The sequence below is a fragment of the Anolis sagrei genome, chromosome 8 (assembly GCF_037176765.1).
Source record: "Anolis sagrei isolate rAnoSag1 chromosome 8, rAnoSag1.mat, whole genome shotgun sequence".
Classification (NCBI taxonomy): Eukaryota; Metazoa; Chordata; class Lepidosauria; order Squamata; family Dactyloidae; genus Anolis; species Anolis sagrei.
This window is the reverse complement of record NC_090028.1, coordinates 19,034,880-19,057,783: the sequence shown is the minus strand read 5'-3', so window position 1 is coordinate 19,057,783 and position 22,904 is coordinate 19,034,880. Positions and strand designations below refer to the sequence as shown.

Here is a 22,904-nt window from a genome sequence, read left to right as displayed (position 1 = left end):
CTTTCTTATCCTTTGAAATCAACAGGATTTTAAAATGCTGGCTTTGGCCAGCTTGTGGCTATTTACCAGATACTTGGTATCAAAACAGCAACATTTTATTTGTAAATATGAATCAAAACAGCAACATTTGATTCTTATTTACAAATAAAACAAAGTCATTTCCTTTTACCTCCCGGCTCCCGAATGTGTTCATTTTTCTTGTTGCTCATTATATCATACGGCTCTAAAATGGAACACTTTGATCTCCGACAAAGTAAAGAATGCATGACAGGTGCTCCTTTCTTTGGCTTTGGTAGCTATTTTTGGATAATTATTTAATTGCAACCATTTCATAATTTGTTCCCAATCTGAAGATCAAGCTCATGATTTGGAGAAGTTTTTAATCAAACACTGTAGCCCTGAATCATATCATGCTTGTTTGAAAAACAACGCTGAATACCAAATGTTGTAAAAAATCCATATCTTCAAACCTATACTTCTGCAGAATGGATCCCAGCTTTAAGCCTGTTCTGGTACAGCTGTACCAGGAGCTCCAACTTTATTTGCTATGTATTAAATGTTTGATTGCACTCCTAAGTTTCAGGGACTCTGCAGATAGGTGGCTTCTTTTGGTTGCAGTCATAGGGCAAGTCACCTGTCCATCATCGTTAAGTTTTGGTCCCACCCCTTGCTCAGGGCAATTGGGAAGGGAAGGGAGCCATTATTTAGTTAGTCTCAGCAAGGAAAGCTAATGTACAGGACGTGTGCAAGCTTCCTTTGTACAAAAGCTTCAACCCTTAAGACTTTCCAGGGGAAAATAGTCTTAAGAGTATCCAAGAATTTCCAGGAAAACAGCCCTAAAGACCAAAGAACTCCAGCTGGAGAACATCTAAGCCTTTACTAGTAGGTCCACTCAGCGTTCGAGAAGCAGTTCAACCCGGTAGCGGAGCCCACATCAGTAAGGGTTAGATTACAGTCAGCCTGGGAGAAGTTAAAAAGGGGATTTTCCATTTAAAGTAAAGAAGAAATTATTGAAGACAGTTGCCTGTCCTTCGTGGGCAAGATTAGGAATTCACCAGTTGCCTAAAAGCTTGGAATCATTTGCTTAACTTTACTGAAGACAAGAGAAGTTTCTGTTTGATTGTTCATTAATAAAGAACTTTGTTATACTTCACAAGCCATCTAAAGATCATTTGTGGTGGAAACCTCTGAGAACTTCTCCTTGGGCCCCCAGCTGGGCAAAGGTTGCACGTCCTGTTCTAAAGACAATTCTTTACAGGCCCAGCGCGCGACAGAACAAAGCCTATCAGATGTTCTTTCCTATTTGATATATATTATCTCACCATCTTTTCAGTTGTAAATGAGTTGTAATATGTTCAGACTACTCTGAAAGCAGTAGCTTGAACCCAATTTTAAGTACAGTAGAGGCTCACTTATCCAGTCTTCACTCATCCAACATTCTGTATCATCCAACGCAGTCTGCCTCCTCCTGGATCCACAGCTGCTTCAATACATTACAATGTTTTGGTGCTAAATACGTAAATGCAGTAATTACTACATAATGTTACTGTATATTGAGCTGCTTTTTCTGACAATTTGTTGTAAAACATGATGTTGTTGTGCTTAATTTGTAAAATCATAACATAATTTGATGTTTAATGGGATTTTCCTTAATCCCTCCTCATTATCCAACACTTTCCGTTCTGCCGGCTTGTTTATGTTGGGTAAGTGAGGACTGTATGTGAAACTGGGTTATCAGAAGCAGATTTCAGCACTTTCTCATTCCCTGGTGTCCCTCTAAAAATTCTACATAAAGAGACAAGGGTCACTATTGCAGAGATGGAATGTATTTTCAAAATATGTCAAATGGTCAAAACATCATTTTTTCAAAAATTGAGAAACTTGTATGAGATGATTACTAGACCATTAAGAATCTTCATAGCCCCAGATCTATTCTGCATAAAATAAGCATGTGGTTATTTTCTGCTACACAGTCCACATGTGACTTAATTTTTTGCATTGAAGTATTGTTTTTCATGCAGAAATACAATTTTCTGCGCAAAACACTCACATGTAAATGTTGTGACTTGAATGCATTTCAAATGGTGAATAGTCTTGGATTTTGAAAGACTGTCTTACAGCAAGAAAGCAATTGTTGTTACTTAAGAGAAAACAGTGAGGAATGACATCCCTTCCTGGTTGAATTGATTTTTTTTTTTGGTCGTGTCAGGAGCGACTTGAGAAACTGCAAGTTGCTTCCGGTGTGAGAGAATTGGCCGTCTGCAAGGACTTTGCCCAGGGGATGCCCGGATGATTTTGAAGTTTTATCATTCTTGTGGGAGGCTTCTCTCATGTCCCCACATGAGGAGCTGGAGCTGATAGAGGGAGCTCATCCGCCTCTCCCCGGATTCGAACCTGTGACCTGTCGGTCTTCAGTCCTGCTGGCACAGGGGTTTAACCCACTGCGCCACCGGGGGCTCCTGCACCCTGTATTGATACTGGGACATGATTAAGATTAAAACAAAACAGGAGATTGTGATCCAGGGACAACTGCTCTATGAGTAAGAATGAAGCAATTTCATCAAATGCCACCCAAATAGTTTACAAAGAAACTCAGAACATGTGTGGCCAAGCGATAGCAGAATGTAGCCAAATTGGAAAAAAAAAATGAAAAACTAGCAAGGGCTGCATACTTATGCCCCAGCCTATGGAGAAAGATCAAACTCCACTCTTCTCCCACCCCAATTCATTGAGTGTACATTATTTTTGCAGTTTGGACTCAGTTCCAGCAAATGGCATAAGCCCAGGACAATGGTGGAAAGTGGGAGACGGAGAAAGAAATGTTGACATTTTGGAAGCGGCTTATAAAGTGGGACAACAGAAGATTAATTTAGGCTGTCCATATAAAGCTAGGACAGATGAAAGATATGCTGCCAGATATTTAGAAATGTGCTGGAAGAGAGATCTGCCTCTGGGCAGCCTGCCCTTTAGCCCCTTAAGCTATTTTGCTCTTTTTAGGTGTGTGTGTGTGGGGGGGAGAGTAGAGAATGTTTTCCCATCAGCAGTGTTAAAGAAAGATTCTTCTGTTAGTCATGGGAAATAAATCAACTTCACTCTTGTATTCCCCCCACTTACTTCCCTGCCTTGCCTTGTGCCTAAGTCATCATTAGAGATAGGCTGAGTAGGCATGTGATTCAGAAATCATGACTTATTAAACTGCCAATTGTTTGTTTTAAAAAGGATCACTGGAGACACAGGCTTTACCAAACTTCTTGGGAACTTAAATTAAAATCAATGAGAAGTGCATGACTAACATCCCTAATGGGATTCCTGGAGAATTTAAGGGTTATTTTTAATTTGCGAGTAACCGGACTGCTTTATCCACTTGAGAGATTGGAGTCTTACCAGCTGCTGACTCCAGTAACTTGAGCACATTTTTCTCCACTAAAGCTTTTGTGGTTAGTTCAGTGTTGATTATTTTTGGTGCTCCTGGGACTTCATATCAATTGCTAATGTTATCCATAGCAACTTTAGATTTCAGAGGGATATTATTGAATATGGAGTTCAATAATATTGCTTCATTTCAAAAATTGGTAACAAAGAGAGACCGACAAAATGAGGTAGTTGTCTCAGGTTGCGTAGTGACATAGCTTTCAAGTCTCACAAAAGGACAGGGACCATCTCAATTGTACCCATTGTACTCTGTTGTATCATTTTTTTTTCAGCTGCTTTTAAGGACCTGTCCAGACAATACCTTTATCCCAGAAACTTTCACAGCAAACAGGAGGGTGGCTAGATACTGTTCCCAGTAAGCGTGGAAGCAATCCCTACAAAAGGCAAAAAAAACATGAGATTTCTATTTATTATTATTATTTATTTTATTTAAAATTTCTATATCCCAATCTTCTCCGTAGAGGGACTCAGTCTGGCTCACAGCAAGGATTCAACTCTAAAGCATCATACAACAACAAAAGATTAAAATACGTACAGAATAAAATACATATAAGCCAAATCGCCAAGATAAAATCACGTCGAACTCAGTCCGCAAATGTGATAGATAACTTTGGTCTGTAGCCAGTCTCAGCCATTATTCTGGGAATGCTTTGTTCCATAGTCAGGATTTCACTAGCCTCCTGAAGGTCAGATCTGATCTCAATTGGGAGAGAGTTCCATAGCCGAGGGGCCACCACAGAAAAGGTCCTGTCTTTCAGTCCCACCAGATTGTGAAAGTGACGCGATTGTGAAAGTGACGGGACCAAGAGCAGGGCCCCACCAGAAGATCTTAACAGCCTTGATGGTTCATAGGGGAGAATACATTCGGACAGGTAAACTGGGCCGGAACCGTATAGGGTTTTGTAGGTTAAAGCCAGCACTTTGAATTGTGCTCAGAACCTAATTGGAAGCCAGTGGAGCTGGCGCAACAAAGGAGTTGCATGCTCCCTGTACCCCGCTCCCGTCAGTAACCTGGCTGCCAAGTGTTGGAGTAATTGCAGCTTCCGGGCAGTCTTCAGAGGCAGCCCCACATAGAGAGCATTGCAGTAGTCTATACGGGATGTAAGCAGTGCGTGGAACACCATGGCCAAGTCAGACTTCCCAAGGTACGGGCGCAGCTAGTGCACAAGCTTTAACTGTGCAAAAGCTCCCCTGGCTTAGACCTGTGCCTTTCTATGTGGAGAATATCGAGGTTTTGATCTGAATATAGAATCATAGAATCATAGAATCAAAGAGTTGGAAGAGACCTCATGGGCCATCCAGTCCAACCCCCTGCCAAGAAGCAGGAATATTGCATTCAAATCACCCTTGACAGATGGCCATCCATGCAGATCTTCACATGTCGGTATTTCCCTGTAATTGGAAATCACAGGATTTTTATCTGGGTTTGTTCCCAGGTTTTAGATGTTTGTTGCTGATTGGTCAGTTCCTAAAAAGAAGGTGACACTTGAGTCACCTTCTTTTTTTGTGCGCCAGAAACTTCATGAAACTTGTGATGGGCACATTTTTTCTGACCAGGACAAAGTTGTAGCCCCTTACTCAATGTTGTACATCTTTTCACTATTAAGAGCAATCAGGAATAGACATGTATAATGCAGAAACAACACCCTGTTTGCACAGATGGTCCTGCAAGTTATATATCCCAGGAATGGAATTTATACAATAATTTACATCTTCGCATGTTTGCATTAAAAAAAACCCTAAAACTGCCGAAATTTCCAGCTGAGGTCCCACAGTGGCCATCTTGGAAGCCTCTAAATCTCACAACAAAGCAGGTGTGCTCACCTACAAAGCCCTTAACAGTTTGGGACCTGCCTACCTGCGTGACCGCATCTCCGTCTATGAACCCGCATGCTCCCTTCGTTCATCCGGAGACGCCCTACTCACGATCCCACCTGCGTCGCAAGCATGGCTGGTGAGGACGAGGGACAGGGCCTTCTCTGTGGTAGCCCCCCGACTCTGGAACTCCCTCCCCAAGGACATCAGACAAGCCCCTACGTTGGCAGTCTTTAGGAAGAGCTTGAAGACCTGGCTATTCTGGTGTGCCTTTCCAGAATAGGAAAACCCCAGCAACATGTCCCAAAAGCACTTTATTAGAGATTAAGATTGTCCGCACATTGCACCTATCCAAAAATCCTTATATATTAGGCTTGGGCAATCCATGGTTCTAAATGGTTCTAAAGTACTTACAAAACTAAATTTCTGGTGGTGAAAATTTCAGAACTCTAACAAAACTCTCAAAATGTCATAATAAATGGCAGTTCCTAATTGGTTCTGTCGTTAAAATCACCAATAATGAAATAATAATTAAATTTTGAAAGTTTTGTTAGAGTTCTGAAATTTTCACCACCAGAACTTTAGTTTTGTAAGTACTTTAGAACCATTTAGAACCATGGATTGCCCAAGCCTATATCACTCAGCACACTCATACCTTTTTAATCTGTACCCATTACATTTGCCCGGCCTAGTTTTTATTGTATCACGGTGTGTTGTTTTATTGTTTACTATTATTGCTTTAATGTTTTTGATTTGCTTTGGTTTATATGTAATTGTTATACTGTTGTTTTATTGTGGCCTTGACCTTTGTAAGCCACATCGAGTCCTTGGGGAGATGCTAGCGGGGTACAAATAAAGATAATAATAATAATAATAATAATAATAATAATAATAATATCTGGACGATGGAGGCAGAAATCCCAGGACCCACATGTCTGTAGGTGGACCTCCCGGGATTTTTTGCCACTGTTTAAAACCCACGATATAGTGCTGTCTGGATGCGCCCTAAAATGCCACAGCTTCTCTTTTGCTCTCCTACTTGTGAGCAAGCCCTTGGAGCAGCCTTCTCCCATTTCTGTGCTTTCCAGATGCTATAATAAACTATATTTCCTATAGTCCTTTATCAAAATGGAATTTATAGTCATATGGAGCCCGCAAGGTTGGGAAGATTGATCTGAATTTTACATGAGCAAAGTTCAGAGATCATAGAATCATAGAATCATAGAATCAAAGAGTTGGAAGAGACCTCATGGGCCATCCAGTCCAACCCCCTGCCAAGAAGCAGGAATATTGCATTCAAATCACCCCTGACAGATGGCCATCCAGCCTCTGTTTAAAAGCTTCCAAAGAAGGAGCCCCCACCACACTCCGGGGCAGAGAGTTCCACTGCTGAATGGCTCTCACAGTCAGGAAGTTCTTCCTAATGTTCAGATGGAATCTCCTCTCTTGTAGTTTGAAGCCATTGCTCCGCGTCCTAGTCTCCAAGGAAGCAGAAAACAAGCTTGCTCCCTCCTCCCTGTGGCTTCCTCTCACATATTTATACATGGCTATCATATCTCCTCTCAGCCTTCTCTTCTTCAGGCTAAACATGCCCAGCTCTTTAAGCCGCTCCTCATAGGGCTTGTTCTCCAGACCCTTGATCATTTTAGTCGCCCTCCCCTGGACACATTCCAGCTTGTCAATATCTCTCTTGAATTGTGGTGCCCAGAATTGGACACAATATTCCAGGTGTGGTCTAACCAAAGCAGAATAGAGGGGTAGCATTACTTCCTTAGATCTAGACACTATGCTCCTATTGATGCAGGCCAAAATCCCATTGGCTTTTTTTGCCGCCACATCACATTGTTGGCTCATGTTTAACTTGTTGTCCACGAGGACTCCAAGATCTTTTTCACACGTACTGCTCTCGAGCCAGGCGTCACCCATTCTGTATCTTTGCATTTCATTTTTTCTGCCAAAGTGGATATGGATTTGCAATGTATAAACTACAGCCTAGATTCTTTTGAAACTGTTTATCTGCTTTAACCTGGTAAACATGCGTAATATATTTTATTATTTGTCAGTTTTGTTTGCTTTTTCTTGATACTTCACAGTAAGATGGACCCATTACAAACGTATCAACAAAAACGATCATCGTAGAGTCAATTTTGACTTGGGCATATTGTTATCCCAAACCAATTTGGAAATGCTCATTCTCTCTCATTTTTCCCCTCTCTGCCAGGATTAACGAATATAAATCCTCTTTTCTCTAGCGTCCCTGAAAGGCACACTTTAAAAGCAGCCTTGATTCTGAATTCTGCAGCATGTTTCAAATCCTATCAAAAATACTCTTAGATTAGCTCTTGATGAGGTAACTGATTGCGGAGACCAGTTACTTGCATACCATAACCTCCTGCCTCTCCTACCAGCTGGGATTTGGTTCCCAGAATACATATATCACTTTCTGATGCATCAACCAGGAAGAGAGAGAAATATAGTCGTGAGCATTTAAAGCAGTCTCCATTTAACAGATGCTTCATGTTAAGCATTGAACTGTTGATCAAGCAAGTGAAATCCTACTAAATGTTTTTACATGAGGGAGTAGAAGGAAGAAAGAATCCTGTTCAGGGAGCTCCACTGGCTGCCCTTCATTTACCGGTCCCAATTCAAGGTGCAGGTTCTTACCTACAAAGCCCTGAACGGTTTGGGACCCGCCTACCTGCATGACCGCATCTCCATATATGAACCCACACGATCCCTTTGATCATCCGGAGAGGCCGGATGATAATGGGACAGGGGGAACTTCTGAAGCTTCCCTCTCCCTCTGTTGTTGACTCTTGGTGTGATAAAACAAACAACTATAAAACTTGCACCAGACATGCGAAAATAATTACAAAATAAATTGAAAAAATTGTTTCGAATCTAATTTACTCCTCACACTATTCCTGCATGGCTCAATATTGGATCGTAAGCTAATTTAAATACGAATTAATAACGAATTACGAAATTAACGAACGAAACCGCCCAGATTCTTTTTGCAGACCGTGCAAAAAGAATCTGCGAACCCCACCTCCTCCAAGATGAACTGAACCACCTCAACTGGGCTCTCCAGGCCAATGGAGACTCCACCTCAGACATCAGAAGAGCTGCAAGACCAAGAACAAGCCACGAGAGTCAAGATGAAGATCCACCCAGAGGAAAAGTGTTCCTGCCATACATCAAGGGAACCACTGATCGCATAGGGAAGCTGATGAGGAAACACAACATACAAACAATCTACAAACCCACCAAGAAAATCCAACAAATGCTACGTTCAGCAAAGGACAAGAGGGATCCTCTCACCTCTGCAGGAGTCTACCGTATACCATGCAGCTGTGGACAACTCTACATAGGGACCACCAAACGCAGCGCCCAGACACGCATCAAGGAACATGAAAGGCACTGCAGACTACTTCAACCAGAGAAGTCAGCCATAGCAGAGCACCTGCTGAACCAACCTGGACACAGCATATTATTTGAGAACACAGAAATGCTGGACCATACCAACAATCACCATGTCAGACTACACAGAGAAGCCATTGAAATCCACAAGCATGTGGACAATTTCAACAGAAAGGAAGAGACCATGAAAATGAACAAAATCTGGCTACCAGTATTAAAAAACTCTAAAATTATAACAGCTAAACAACAGAGAGGAAAAAACCAGGCACAGATTAACACCTCCCAGCAACAGATTTTCCCAGGCTCAGGGAGGCCTTCAAATGCTAATGAAGGTGATCAGCCAACCATTCACACCTAACTGCAGCAGGGAAGAGCTCTTTGCCCCATTCCACAGATATATAAACCCATTTTTCCTACTTCCAACAGACCTCACAACCTCTGAGGAAGCTTGCCAAACGTCAGGAGAAATGCCTCTAGAACATGGCTCTATAGCCCGAAAAAACCCACAAGAACCTAAAATGGACTCTGATGAATTGGTATAAGTATATAGTTAATATATTAAATGTGGAATTATTTAGAGAATGTGCTAAGGTGTGGAGTAGACAAAATAAGACTATGATTGATATTGTAACTTCTATAGTTTGCTGTAAAAATTGTATCTACAAGGAGGGGAGTATGAGAGTGGGATAAAACAATAAAATAACAATAAAAATGCATTTAAAAACACATAAAAAACAGCAGCTCATGGTTTCCAAAAAACCACTACAAAAATTGCAAGGAAGATGTGGTGGCAGAATACAAAAATGATAATCATAATTGTGGCGATTATACTTGTTGTTGTGACTTTCATTGTTCTCCTGGCCACAGGTGTTATTCCAACATAAAGAATATAAGTAGCTAAATGGAACACAGAGAGAATATGCTGTAAAATGTTCCGTATTAAAAACATTTTGGTTTACTCATATATATATATATATATATATATAAGGGCTGGGCGGTTTCGTTTAGTTAATTCGTAATTCATTAAAAATTCATTAATTTTTTAATAACGAAGCGATAACGAACCATTCTGGAGCAACTTAAAAACGAAACGAATTTTTAAATACGTTTTGTAAATGCTTCGTATTTCATTACGTATTCGTTTCGTTATTGGTTTGAGGTCGTTTCGTTATTATTTCCGCATGTCTGGGGCAGGTTTTATAGTTGTTTTTTGTTTAATTAGTGAAAAAAAAATTATAATATCACACCAACAGTCAACAACAGAGGGAGAGGGAAGCTTCAGAAGATTTTTAGCGTATTGTGCGATCGCGGCCGCCATTAACGAATCGATTCGTTATTGTTTCGTTATTGTTTTGTAATTCTTTTACCATTTACGAAATTTCATAAATATCGAACTTTTTTAAAGGAAAATTTTGTAATTATTTTAAATAACAAAACGCAAAAAACCCCAAAAAACGAATCGATTTTAGAAACAATTTTTTCCATTGTTACCCAGGCCTAATATATATATATATATATATATATATATATATATATATATATATATAATATATATTTAACAGCTACTATAAAAAAAAACACATAAAGCATAAAATCGAAATAATACAATTTTAAAAACAACAGTAGATAAAACTAGCTACCATCAATTCACAAAGTGCCAAGTGTCAACTTCATATGGGCCCATTCAGCCTACTCGAGGTCAAAATCTTGCTTGGCCAGCAAAATATATACAATGCTAATAGAGGCTGATGGATGTACAATACGGGATTTGAAAAGTATGTGGGAAACGGAGTTACAAATCTTGGAACAAGAAATGAGAAATGTGGTAGAGACAATAGGGATGGAAAGGAATACTAAAGTACGAGAAACGAGGAGGAAATTATTGCACAAATGGTATCGTACACCCTGCCAATTAGCATACTACTATAAGATAGGGCTGGGCGGTTTCGTTTCGTTAATTCGTAATTCGTTAATAATTCGTTATTTTTTTAAATTACAAAATGATAACGAACCATTCTGGAGCAATTTTTTTAAAAAACGAATTTTTAAACACGTTTTGTAAATGCTTCATATTTCGTTATTGTATTCGTTTCGTTATTGTTCTGAGGTCGTTTCGTTATTATTTCCGCATGTCTGGGGCAAGTTTTTTGTTTAATTAGTGAAAAAAAATTATAATATCACACCAACAGTCAACAACAGAGGGAGAGGGAAGCTTCAGAAGTTTTTGGAGGTTTTTTAGTGTATTTCGCGGTCACGTCCGCCATTAACGAATCGATTCGTTATTGTTTCGGAAATCGATTCGTTAATGTTTTGTAATTTTTTTCACATTTACGAAATTTCGTAAATATTGAACTTTTTAAAAGGAAAATTTTGTAATTATTTAAATAACAAAACGCAAAACCCCCAAAAAAACGAATCGATTTTAGAAACAAATTTTTCCGTTGTTACCCAGGCCTACTATAAGAGTAGTCAGTGCGGGCATGGATGCCATCAGAAAGCGCGGTTCATGCACATGATGTGGGAATGTGAATATGTACAATATTTTTGGCAGATTATACAAAATAAGTCAAATCAAATACAAGGAAATGTGTGGGTCATAATAAAGGAAATAGCTGTATTAGGGAAAAGAGAGGAAACGGGAAATAAAAGAAGCAATAATAGAATGTGCACAAGCAGTAATAGTATTAGGGTGGAAAGATAAATCAAAATGGACAGTAAATAAATGGTACCAATATATGGTGGAGCAAATGGAATTTGAAATTATGGAGCTTCTGATATGATAAATAAATAAACTTCCCCCTTCTCTGTTACAGTGGATGAATGAGAGTGAGGGATGAGTCACTTCCATGTAAGAGAATTCAAATGCAAAGAGGGTGTGATTGGTGAACATTAGGCCTGGGCGGTTTCGTTTCGTTAATTCGTAATTCGTTAATAATTCGTTAATTTTTCCAATTACAAAACGATAACGAACCATTCTGGAGCAATTTTTTTTAAAAAACGAATTTTTAAACACGTTTTGTAAATGCTTCATATTTCGTTATTGTATTCGTTTCGTTATTGTTCTGAGGTCGTTTCGTTATTATTTCCGCATGTCTGGGGCAAGTTTTTTGTTTAATTAGTGAAAAAAAAATAATATCACACCAACAGTCAAGAACAGAGGGAGAGGGAAGCTTCAGAAGTTTTTGGAGGTTTTTTAGCGTATTTCGCGGTCGCGTCCGCCATTAACGAATCGATTCGTTATTGTTTCGGAAATCGATTCGTTAATGTTTTGTAATTTTTTTCACATTTACGAAATTTCGTAAATATTGAACTTTTTAAAAGGAAAATTTTGTAATTATTTAAATAACAAAACGCAAAACCCCCAAAAAAACGAATCGATTTTAGAAACAAATTTTTCCGTTGTTACCCAGGCCTACTATAAGAGTAGTCAGTGCGGGCATGGATGCCATCAGAAAGCGCGGTTCATGCACATGATGTGGGAATGTGAATATGTACAATATTTTTGGCAGATTATACAAAATAAGTCAAATCAAATACAAGGAAATGTGTGGGTCATAATAAAGGAAATAGCTGTATTAGGGAAAAGAGAGGAAACGGGAAATAAAAGAAGCAATAATAGAATGTGCACAAGCAGTAATAGTATTAGGGTGGAAAGATAAATCAAAATGGACAGTAAATAAATGGTACCAATATATGGTGGAGCAAATGGAATTTGAAATTATGGAGCTTCTGATATGATAAATAAATAAACTTCCCCCTTCTCTGTTACAGTGGATGAATGAGAGTGAGGGATGAGTCACTTCCATGTAAGAGAATTCAAATGCAAAGAGGGTGTGATTGGTGAACATTAGGCCTGGGCGGTTTCGTTTCGTTAATTCGTAATTCGTTAATAATTCGTTAATTTTTCCAATTACAAAACGATAACGAACCATTCTGGAGCAATTTTTTTAAAAAAACGAATTTTTAAACACGTTTTGTAAATGCTTCATATTTCGTTATTGTATTCGTTTCGTTATTGTTCTGAGGTCGTTTCGTTATTATTTCCGCATGTCTGGGGCAAGTTTTTTGTTTAATTAGTGAAAAAAAAATAATATCACACCAACAGTCAAGAACAGATGGAGAGGGAAGCTTCAGAAGTTTTTGGAGGTTTTTTAGCGTATTTCGCGGTCGCGTCCGCCATTAACGAATCGATTCGTTATTGTTTCGGAAATCGATTCGTTAATGTTTTGTAATTTTTTTCACATTTACGAAATTTCGTAAATATTGAACTTTTTAAAAGGAAAATTTTGTAATTATTTTAAATAACGAAACGCAAAACCCCCCAAAAAACGAATCGATTTTAGAAACAAATTTTTCCGTTGTTACCCAGGCCTACTATAAGAGTAGTCAGTGCGGGCATGGATGCCATCAGAAAGGGCGGTTTATGCACATGATGTGGGAATGTGAATATGTACAATATTTTTGGCAGATTATACAAAATAAGTCAAATCAAATACAAGGAAATGTGTGGGTCATAATAAAGGAAATAGCAGTATTAGGGAAAAGAGAGGAAACGGGAAATAAAAGAAGCAATAATAGAATGTGCACAAGCAGTAATAGTATTAGGGTGGAAAGATAAATCAAAATGGACAGTAAATAAATGGTACCAATATATGGTGGAGCAAATGGAATTTGAAATTATGGAGTTTCTGATATGATAAATAAATAAACTTCCCCCTTCTCTGTCACAGTGGATGAATGAGAGTGAGGGATGAGTCACTTCCATGTAAGAGAATTCAAATGCAAAGAGGGTGTGATTGGTGAACATTAGGCCTGGGCGGTTTCGTTTCGTTAATTCGTAATTCGTTCATAATTCGTTAATTTTTCCAATTACAAAACGATAACGAACCATTCTGGAGCAATCATTAAAAAAAACGAATTTTTAAACACGTTTTGTAAATGCTTCGTATTTCATTATTGTATTCGTTTCGTTATTGTTCTGAGGTCGTTTCGTTATTATTTCCGCATGTCTGGGCCAGTTTTATGGTTTAATTAGTGAAAAAAAAATATAATATCACACCAACAGTCAAGAACAGAGGGAGAGGGAAGCTTCAGAAGTTTTTGGAGGTTTTTTAGCGTATTTCGCGGTCGCGTCCGCCATTAACGAATCGATTCGTCATTTTTTCGGAAATCGATTCGTTAATTTTTTACCATTTACGAAATTTCGTAAATATCGAACTTTTTAAAAGGAAAATTTTGTAATTATTTTAAATATCGAAACAAAAAAAAACCCAAATACAAATCGATTTTAGAAACAAATTTTTGCGTTGTTACCCAGGCCTAGTATCAACATATGGTGGAGCAAATGGAATTTGAAAGTATGGAGTTTCTGATATGCTAAATAAATAAACTTCCCCCTTCTCTGTCACAGTGGATGAATGAGTGAGGGATGAGTCACTTCCACGTAAGAGAATTCAAATGCAAAGAGGGTGTGATTGGTGAACATACCACAACAAAGTTACTTATATACACATCACATGCATAGGTCTACTCATATATTATCACACTACAAAGCATTTCCTTTCTTCTCCTGTTGCACGTGCTCTCCATGTAATAAAGCAGCGCCTGATACAAAGGCATATACACCCGGCACATTTCATAATGAGTAACTGGTGCCTCTGAAAAGGAGCCGAGAAAGCAGAGGTCTCATATTTTTCATGCCCCCCTCGCCTTTTTTATTGGTGCATTCATGTTAGCAAATTTACCACAAAGCTGTGAATATTTATTCAGTTTGCCTCATAATAGTTTTTCTAATGGGGAATTATTCGGGGGGACAATGAAAGACATTCGTAAATTAAGCAGATAAGCCCCTTGGCAGACAAGGGATGTTTTGTTCAAGACAAGAATTCTATTGTCCATTGCTTTAGTTGTCAAGAGCCCAGGGAGCTGAGGATTTATGAGGATGGCACAATGGTCCTTTCACTATGCAGGCTAAGAAGCTGTGAGATTCGGTTCCTCTGCTTTTCAGCCTCTAATCTTTTTATCATGCAAGCACAATGCAGGATTCAGCTGGTTCTTGGGACCCAGGACTATCCATTTAGCATCAGGCCCTGTGAAGTAATTTCCATTGGCACAATGAGCTTGTTTGACCACTCTCCTTGGCTTTTCTTTCTTTTCTCCATGTAAACTACCACCAATTTCCAAATTGCTATGGTTGCCATTTTGGATAAACACTGTCTTTAAGACATGGCTTAGTTTACAAGTGAAAGGGATAATCTCATTAAGAGTGTGGATAAAAGAACCGCTATGTAAAATCGATTTGTACACCAGGAACCCTTTATCAGCAAATTTTCATTTCAGTCCTCCCACTCTCTGGCTTGCAATAATTAAAGTCTGGGACACTGCAAACTGAAACAGGGCTAAGTTGTGTGGACTGATGAAACATATTTTCAAACAGTGATCTGGATCCTGTGTTCCTTGAGAGGGAAGCAGCATAACACAGGTAGGCTGGTTTGGGACCAGCCTACCTGTGTGACCGCTAGGCCTGGGTAACAACGCAAAAATTTGTTTCTAAAATCGATTTGTATTTGGGTTTTTTTTTGTTTCGATATTTAAAATAATTACAAAATTTTCCCTTAAAAAAGTTCGGTATTTACGAAATTTCGTTAATATTTACAAAACATTTTGTAAAGATGGCGCCCTTTTTTTTCAATATTTTTTTCAATATTTTTTTAATTTAATTATTAATTTAGTAGAATAGGGAGGAGAAATTATTATTAAGGAGGGAAGGCAGGCACTCACTCTGATGGGCCCTCAAGCGCTGCCGCCGAGTCGGGCCCGGCTCCTCCGAAGCAATGCGAAATTGGGAGAAGGGCTCCCCAAAGGCCATCTAGCCCAGCCCTCCGCTAAGGAATTGGGAGAATGAAGCACAGCCCTCCGCTAAGGAATTGGGAGAACAAAGCACACCCACCGCAAAGGTGAGGAAGGAGGGACGGGCCGCCTTCCCGCTGAGGGTCGCTCGCCCTCTCGCTCGCTTGCTCAGCCGGCGCCTTCCCCGCCCTCTCCTCCTCCTCCTCCTCCTCCTCCTCCTCCTCCTCTTTCAGGCTCTGCCTCTGACTGGCTAAGGAGAGGAGAGAGAGGAGAGCTCCCAGCAAGCATCTAGCCAAGCCATCTTACGTATTTCCGAAATGGACGGAAATACAAATTTTTTTGGCGCATGCCGTTTCGATATTTAAAATCACTTCCGGGTTTAAAAATAAGTTTTGTAATCATTTTGTAATTGCTAAAATTAACGAATATTTAACGAATTACAAAATTAACGAATGAAACCGCCCAGGCCTAATAAACACTGTCTTTAAGACATGGCTTAGTTTACAAGTGAAAGGGATAATCTCATTAAGAGTGTGGATAAAAGAACCGCTATGTAAAATCGATTTGTACACCAGGAACCCTTTATCAGCAAATTTTCATTTCAGTCCTCCCACTCTCTGGCTTGCAATAATTAAAGTCTGGGACACTGCAAACTGAAACAGGGCTAAGTTGTGTGGACTGATTAAACATATTTTCAAACAGTGATCTGGATCCTGTGTTCCTTGAGAGGGAAGCAGCATAACACAGGTAGGCTGGTTTGGGACCACCCTACCTGCGTGACCGCATCTCCATCTACAAACCCACGCGTTCACTTCGGTCATCTGGAGAGGCCCTGCTCGTGATCCCACCGGCGTCGCAAGCGCACTTGGTGGGGACTCGGGACAGGGCCTTTTCCGTGGTGGCCCCCCAACTCTGGAACACCCAAAGACCTTAGACAGGCCCCTTCATTGGCTGTCTTCAGAAAGAACTTGAAAACCTGGCTTTTCCGATGCGCCTTCCCAGATTAGGAAATCTCCACTACCAAGTCCCATAAGCACTTTACCAGAACCAATGATTGCTGCACATCGCACATCGCACTTGCCCTAGAAGCTCTTTATACGCTTCCTGTCACATCAGCACTTTTAATCCTTGTACCCACCTTTTGGCCCGGCCCAGTTTTATTGTGTTTTAGTGTATTGTGCCTGTTGTTTACTTTGCTTTATTCTGTTTTTAATTGTTTGATTTGCTTAGATTGTATGGTTATGTTGTGTTGTTGAGGCCTCGGCCTGTGTAAGCTGCATCGAATCCTTCGGGAGATGCTAGCGGGGTACAAATAAAGTTTAATAATAAAATAATAATAAATCAGAATGTGACAAATGAGGCAGTTGGCTATGTTTTATGATAGTTTTCATCATAGGTTATTGGGCACTGTTGTGAGCTTAAACTCTGTTTTATATGTTATTGGTTTTCTCTTGTATTGTTTTGTTGTTCATTCGTTCAGTCCTTTCCAACTCTTCATGACCTCATGGACCAGCCCACGCCAGAGCTCCCCATCTGCCGTCACTACCCACAGCTCCTTCAAGGTCAATCTAGTCACTTCAAGGATGCCGTCCATCCATCTTGCCCTTGGTCGGCCCCTCTTCCTTTTTCCTTCCATTTTCCCCAGCATCGTCTTCTCTAAGCTTCCCTTTCTTCTCATGATGTGGTCAAAGTATTTCATCTTGACTTCTACTATTCTTTCCTCCAATGAGCAGTTGGGCTTTATTGTATTGTATTGTGGGTTTATTATGCATTGTTTTAGGCACATTGTGCCATATGTAAGCAACACTGAGTCCCTTCGGGGAAATGGAGGCAGGGTACAAAACTAAAGTTATTGTTGCTGTTATAATTATATTATTATTATTTGAAACACAGCAAGATTAGTACACAGAAAACAAGATCCCTATAAAGGTTGTTGTATTGGATCACACGTCGGACACTTCCCAAGTGTCTAGGACTATGTGATGTATTTATATTTATTATTTATTTATTTACAGCTTTTATATTCAGCCCTTCTCACCCCGCAGGGGACTCAGGGCGGACTACAGTGTACACATATATGGCAAACATTCAATGCCAATTTTTGACATACCAACATATACAGACAGACACAGAGGCTATTTAACTTTTTCTGGCTGCCAGGGGAGCTGTCGTTTTCATCATCCATCTGCGATGCTGATGGAGCACTTCTGCATTCCCCGCATGCTTCCCCACTGGAATGCTTTGCTGGAGTCTTCTTCAGTTAATTTAGCCTCCCCACACTTTAAGGTGGTACCTTATTTTCCTACTTGACAGATGCAACTGTCTTTCAGGTTGCAAAGGTCAACAACAGGCTACACTATTTGCGAATAATGCATGCAGATACCAGTAGGGTGGCTTTTTGCAGCTGACAGATGGTAAATGTTGTCAGTACAGATTGTTTTTAAGGGCAGGCCAAGGTCTTGAGGCACTGCACCCATTGTGCCGATCACCACTGGGACCACCCTGATTGTCTTGTGCCGGAGTCTTTGCAGTTCGATCTTCAATTCCTCATATCATGTCTGCTTTTCCAGTTGTTTCTCTTCTATCCTGCTGTTGTCTGGGACTGCAACATCGACAATCCATACTTTGTTTTTTAACACGATTGTAAAGTCAGGAGTATTGTGCTCCAAAACTCTTGTCAGTCTGATTTTGGAAGTCCCAGAGTAGTTTGATGTGTACATTTGATGTGTACATTTTCTGTAACTTTTTCAGGCTTGTAATCTCCATTACTCTGGATTTCAACTGAATCGTTTTAACGTTTGTCTTTTACAGAAGGTCTGGCATATTGGATACATAGCGGCAATGAACTGACAGCTTCACCAGTACTGCTGACTTATTCAAATGGATGGAATATGCTACTTCAATTGGCATAGGATGCCAGTGATCAAAGGTAAGAAGCCAGATGGCAAATTTATGCACAGATATTAGCAGACTCATTTTCTACAGGGCAACAGTGGCATTGTGAGCCATCTTGGTGCTCTAGGGTTTCGCTTTTTCATTTGCAATTGCTTCTTTGCCCTATTTAATGGGCTGAGAACAAAGTGTTTGAAACCGCTAAGGCTGCTTTTACATAGCCATTTAATCTGAGTCAGAGCATGGATTAAAGAGAATTGGTTCATTGCAGAGTGCCTACACAGGCACCCCAGGAACCAGTTACAAGCTGAGACAGTGGTTACTCCTACCTCATCCAGATAGATTCACAGATAAGAAGAATTCTGGCTGGTGAGAATCAGCACTTGAGGTAAACAGGGCAAAGCAAGATAGGAAAACTGAGTGTTCTCATGGGGACACTGCCATGTCCTGGGCGGGAGGTGTTGTTTACCTTCCTGCTGAGCTGTGTATCCGGTTTCTTTCTCCAAGTGCTTCAGTACTGAGGGGTTTTTTTTAATACACTGTTTTGGCTTGACACATGTTGCAGCTTGGCTTGGATTGTATGTTTTGTGGATGCCCTGACATTGAGCCGGCATCAAACCGGATTTTCATGCATATGTTGAAAAAGCACTAAAATAGTAGATTACGAACTTTAAAGTAGTAGAGTAGAAAAAAATGTGATTCATAGGCTGAATGTAGCCCACCAGCGCCATTTCTGTGGGCTTTGGGGAGTCTCAAAAGTGGTTTTTTTTGGAGAGGGATCAGTTATGAATCTAACAGCTGTTAGACAAGGTCATGACTTTTGCCTTCTGACTTTTGGAGGCCTAGGAGAAACCTTTTTCCAAAAAGGAAATGATCCAGTAGTTGGCTTCCTATGGGGGATTAAGCCTCTCCAGGACTTAAAACAGTCTTGAAGAGGCCACAGATGTGGCAGAATTGTCCGAATGTATCTCTCCTTATGAACCATCTAGGAATCTAAGATCTTCTGGGGAGGCCCTGCTCTCGGTCCCACCTTCTTTGCAACCCAAAAGACAGTAGGAAAATTAGGTACCACCTATATGTGGGGAGGCTAATTTAACTAATTTACGAGGCCATAAAAAGGACTCCAGCAAAGCACTCCAGAAAAGCATGCGGGGAATGCAGAAGTACTTCATCAGTGTTGCAGATGGACGATGAAAGCGACAGCTCCCCTGGTGGCCAGAAAAAAAGTTAAATAGCCTCTGAAGGTCTGTCTATATCTGTTGTGTTTCTTTGGCATTGAATGTTTGCCATATAAGTGTACATTGTAATCCACCCTGAGTCCCCTGCGGGATGTGAAAGGCGGAATATAAATAATGTAAATAAAATAAATAATTTCAGAAATTTGGTTGGCGGGAATGAGAGACAGGGCCTTCTCAGCGGTGGCCCCTCGGCTGTGGAACACCCTCCCTAGGGACATTAGATCGGCCTCCACCCTCTTAACATTTTACAAAAAAATTAAAACCTGGCTTTTTGAGCAGGCTTTCTCAGACAAACTCTGATCTCAGAGCAACTGGACAATGCCATTGGATAATGATTTTGGAGGTGTCTATTAGGCCTGGGTAACAACGGAAAAATTTGTTTCTAAAATCGATTCGTTTTTTGGGGGTTTTTGCGTTTCGTTATTTAAAATAATTACAAAATTTTCCTTTTAAAAAGTTCGATATTTACGAAATTTCGTAAATGTGAAAAAATTACAAAACATTAACGAATCGATTTCCGAAACAATAACGAATCGATTCGTTAATGGCGGACGCGACCGCGAAATACGCTAAAAAACCTCCAAAAACTTCTGAAGCTTCCCTCTCCCTCTGTTGTTGACTGTTGGTGTGATATTATAATTTTTTTTCACTAATTAAACAAAAAACAACCATAAAACTTTCCCCAGACATGCGGAAATAATAACGAAACGACCTCAAAACAATAACGAAACGAATACAATAACGAAATACGAAGCATTTACAAAACATATTTAAAAATTCGTTTTTTAAAAAAATTGCTCCAGAATGGTTCGTTATCGTTTTGTAATTTAAAAAATTAACGAATTATTAACAAATTACGAATTAACGAAACGAAACCGCCCAGCCCTAGTGTCTATGGACAATGCCGGCTCTTCGGCTTAGAAATGGAGATGAGCACCAATCCTCAGAGTCAGACATGACTGGACTTAATGTCAGGATAAAAACTTTACCTAACAATCTGCTTTCCATCCCTTCACTTGATTCCTGTTCTGTCACATATGGATTCCAACGTGCCTTAAATACTGCCTAAAATAGGCAAGGATCATTGCAGGTGATGCTGGGTAACTCCATCTACAGTTATCAAAAAAGAACATTTGGCAGCATGATTTGCAATTGCTCCTATCTTTGTTTAGAGTGGCTGCACGGAAAGACAGCTTAACCACAATGATGCCAATTTAGCGGCTGAAAGACAATTTAGCCACAAAGAACAAGTGAGGATTGATTGTGCTGTCTTGCATTCTCTTCTCAAATGCGCTGGCTGTTTTTTTATTTTTACCCTGCAGATTCATGATATTCCCTCATTGAATATGCATGCGCTTGAAACCTCTAAGAATGCTCACATTAAGAGATACCCAACCCTTTCTTCATTGACTGTAATGAATATGATGCCAGCACCAGTCTCCAGCAGCATTGAAATTCCTACCTGAATTGTGATGCTCATAATGCAGTGCACAAGCCTTTGACATTATGGCTCAATGCTTAGCTGACTCATTCATATTATTTTGTAGTCAGGGTAGCAATGTTCTGCTTGAGAGCTACTTCATTTTTGCCCAGAATGTCCTTGAGCGTCGATGATCTTATTTCTGGCAGCTAAATGGCCTGTGCATTGTGATGTCCCTTTGAGAGGGAAAAAAAAACCTAACTATTTGCATAGTGTATGTGACATTCAGGAAATCAGAAGACGCTTACTTCTTGGGAGGAGAGCAATGTCCAGTCTCGATAAAATAGTGAAGAGTAGAGACATCAGACTGGCAACAAAGATCCGCCTAGTCAAAGCCATGGTATTCCCTGTAGTCACCTACGGATGTGAGAGCTGGACCTTAGGGAAGGCTGAGCGAAGGAAGATCGATGCTTTTGAGCTGTGGTGTTGGAGGAAAGTTCTGAGAGTGCCTTGGACTGTGAGAAGATCCAACCAGTCCATACTTCAGGAAATAAAGCCCGACTGCTCACTGGAGGGAAAGATACTAGAGACAAAGTTGAAGTACTTTGGTCACATCATGAGGAGACAGCAAAGCCTAGAGAAGACAATGATGCTGGGGAAAGTGGAAGGCAAAAGGAAAAGGGGCCGACCAACGGCAAGATGGATGGATGGCATCCTTGAAGTGACTGGACTGACCTTGAGGGAGCTGGGGGTGGTAACGGCCGACAGGGAGCTCTGGCGTGGGCTGGTCCATGAGGTCACGAAGAGTCGGAGACGACTGAACGAATGAACAACAACAACAATGTGACATTCATTTGCCAGTATAGGTAAATAATAGGGCTGGGCGATTTCGTTTCGTAATTTCGTAATTCGTTAAAAATTTGTTATTTTTTTTGATAACGAAGCGATATTGAACCATTCAGGAGCAACTAAAAAATGAAACGAATTTTTCCAATTCGTTTCATATTTGTTTTGTAATTGTTTCGTAATTGTTTCGTTATTGATTCGTTATTGATTCGTAAATGTTTCGTTATTATTTCCGCATGTCTGGTGCACGTTTTAGGGTTGCTGTTTGTTTTCTCAGTGAAAAAATATATAATTATCACACCAACAGTCAACAACAGAGGGAGAGGGAAGCTTCAGAAGTTGTTTTAGCGTATTGTGCGATCGCGGCCGCCATTAACGAATCGATTCGTAATCGATTCGTAATTGTTTCGTAATTGTTTTATGATTTCCGAAATTTCGTAAATATCGAACTTTTTTAAAGGAAAATTTCGGAATTCTTTTAAATAACGAAACGCAAAAAACCCCTAAAAACAAATCGAGTTTAGAAACAAATTTTTCCGTGTTTGGACAGCCCTAGTAAATAACACCTATCAAACCTTTGAACATGATTTGAGATTTAAACCAATGATCATCCTCTTAATTTATGTAGGTATTTGTTAGGCAAGTAAACTACTGATAGACACTGGATTGTTGTAGGTTTTCCAGGCTATATGGCCATGTTCTAGAGGCATTTTCTCCTGACGTTTTGCCTGCATCTATGGCAAGCATCCTCAGAGGTAGTGAGGTCTGTTGGAAGTAGGAAAATGGGTTTATATATGTGTGGAAAGACCAGGGTGGGACAAAGGAGCTAGGTGTGAATTTTTCAACTGACCACCTTGATTAAGAAATGGGGCTACAGGGTGGAATCCTCAGCATGCGAGTGCGGAGAAGAACAAACCACAGACCACCTGCTGCAATGCACCCTGAGCCCTGCCACATGCACAATGGAGGACCTTCTTGCGGCAACACCAGAG

General features: G+C 40.1%; 1 protein-coding gene across 2 annotated transcripts in view; it reads left to right on the top strand.

Moving 5' to 3' along the window:
• CDH11 (cadherin 11) overlaps positions 1-22,904 on the top strand; it is a 191,384-nt gene that overhangs the window by 57,603 nt on the left and 110,877 nt on the right. For both annotated transcript variants that reach the window (XM_060788438.2, XM_067471041.1), the window contains exon 2: positions 18,328-18,445. The gene's annotated coding sequence lies outside the window, so the exon portion shown is untranslated. The remainder of the gene's footprint in view (positions 1-18,327; positions 18,446-22,904) is intronic.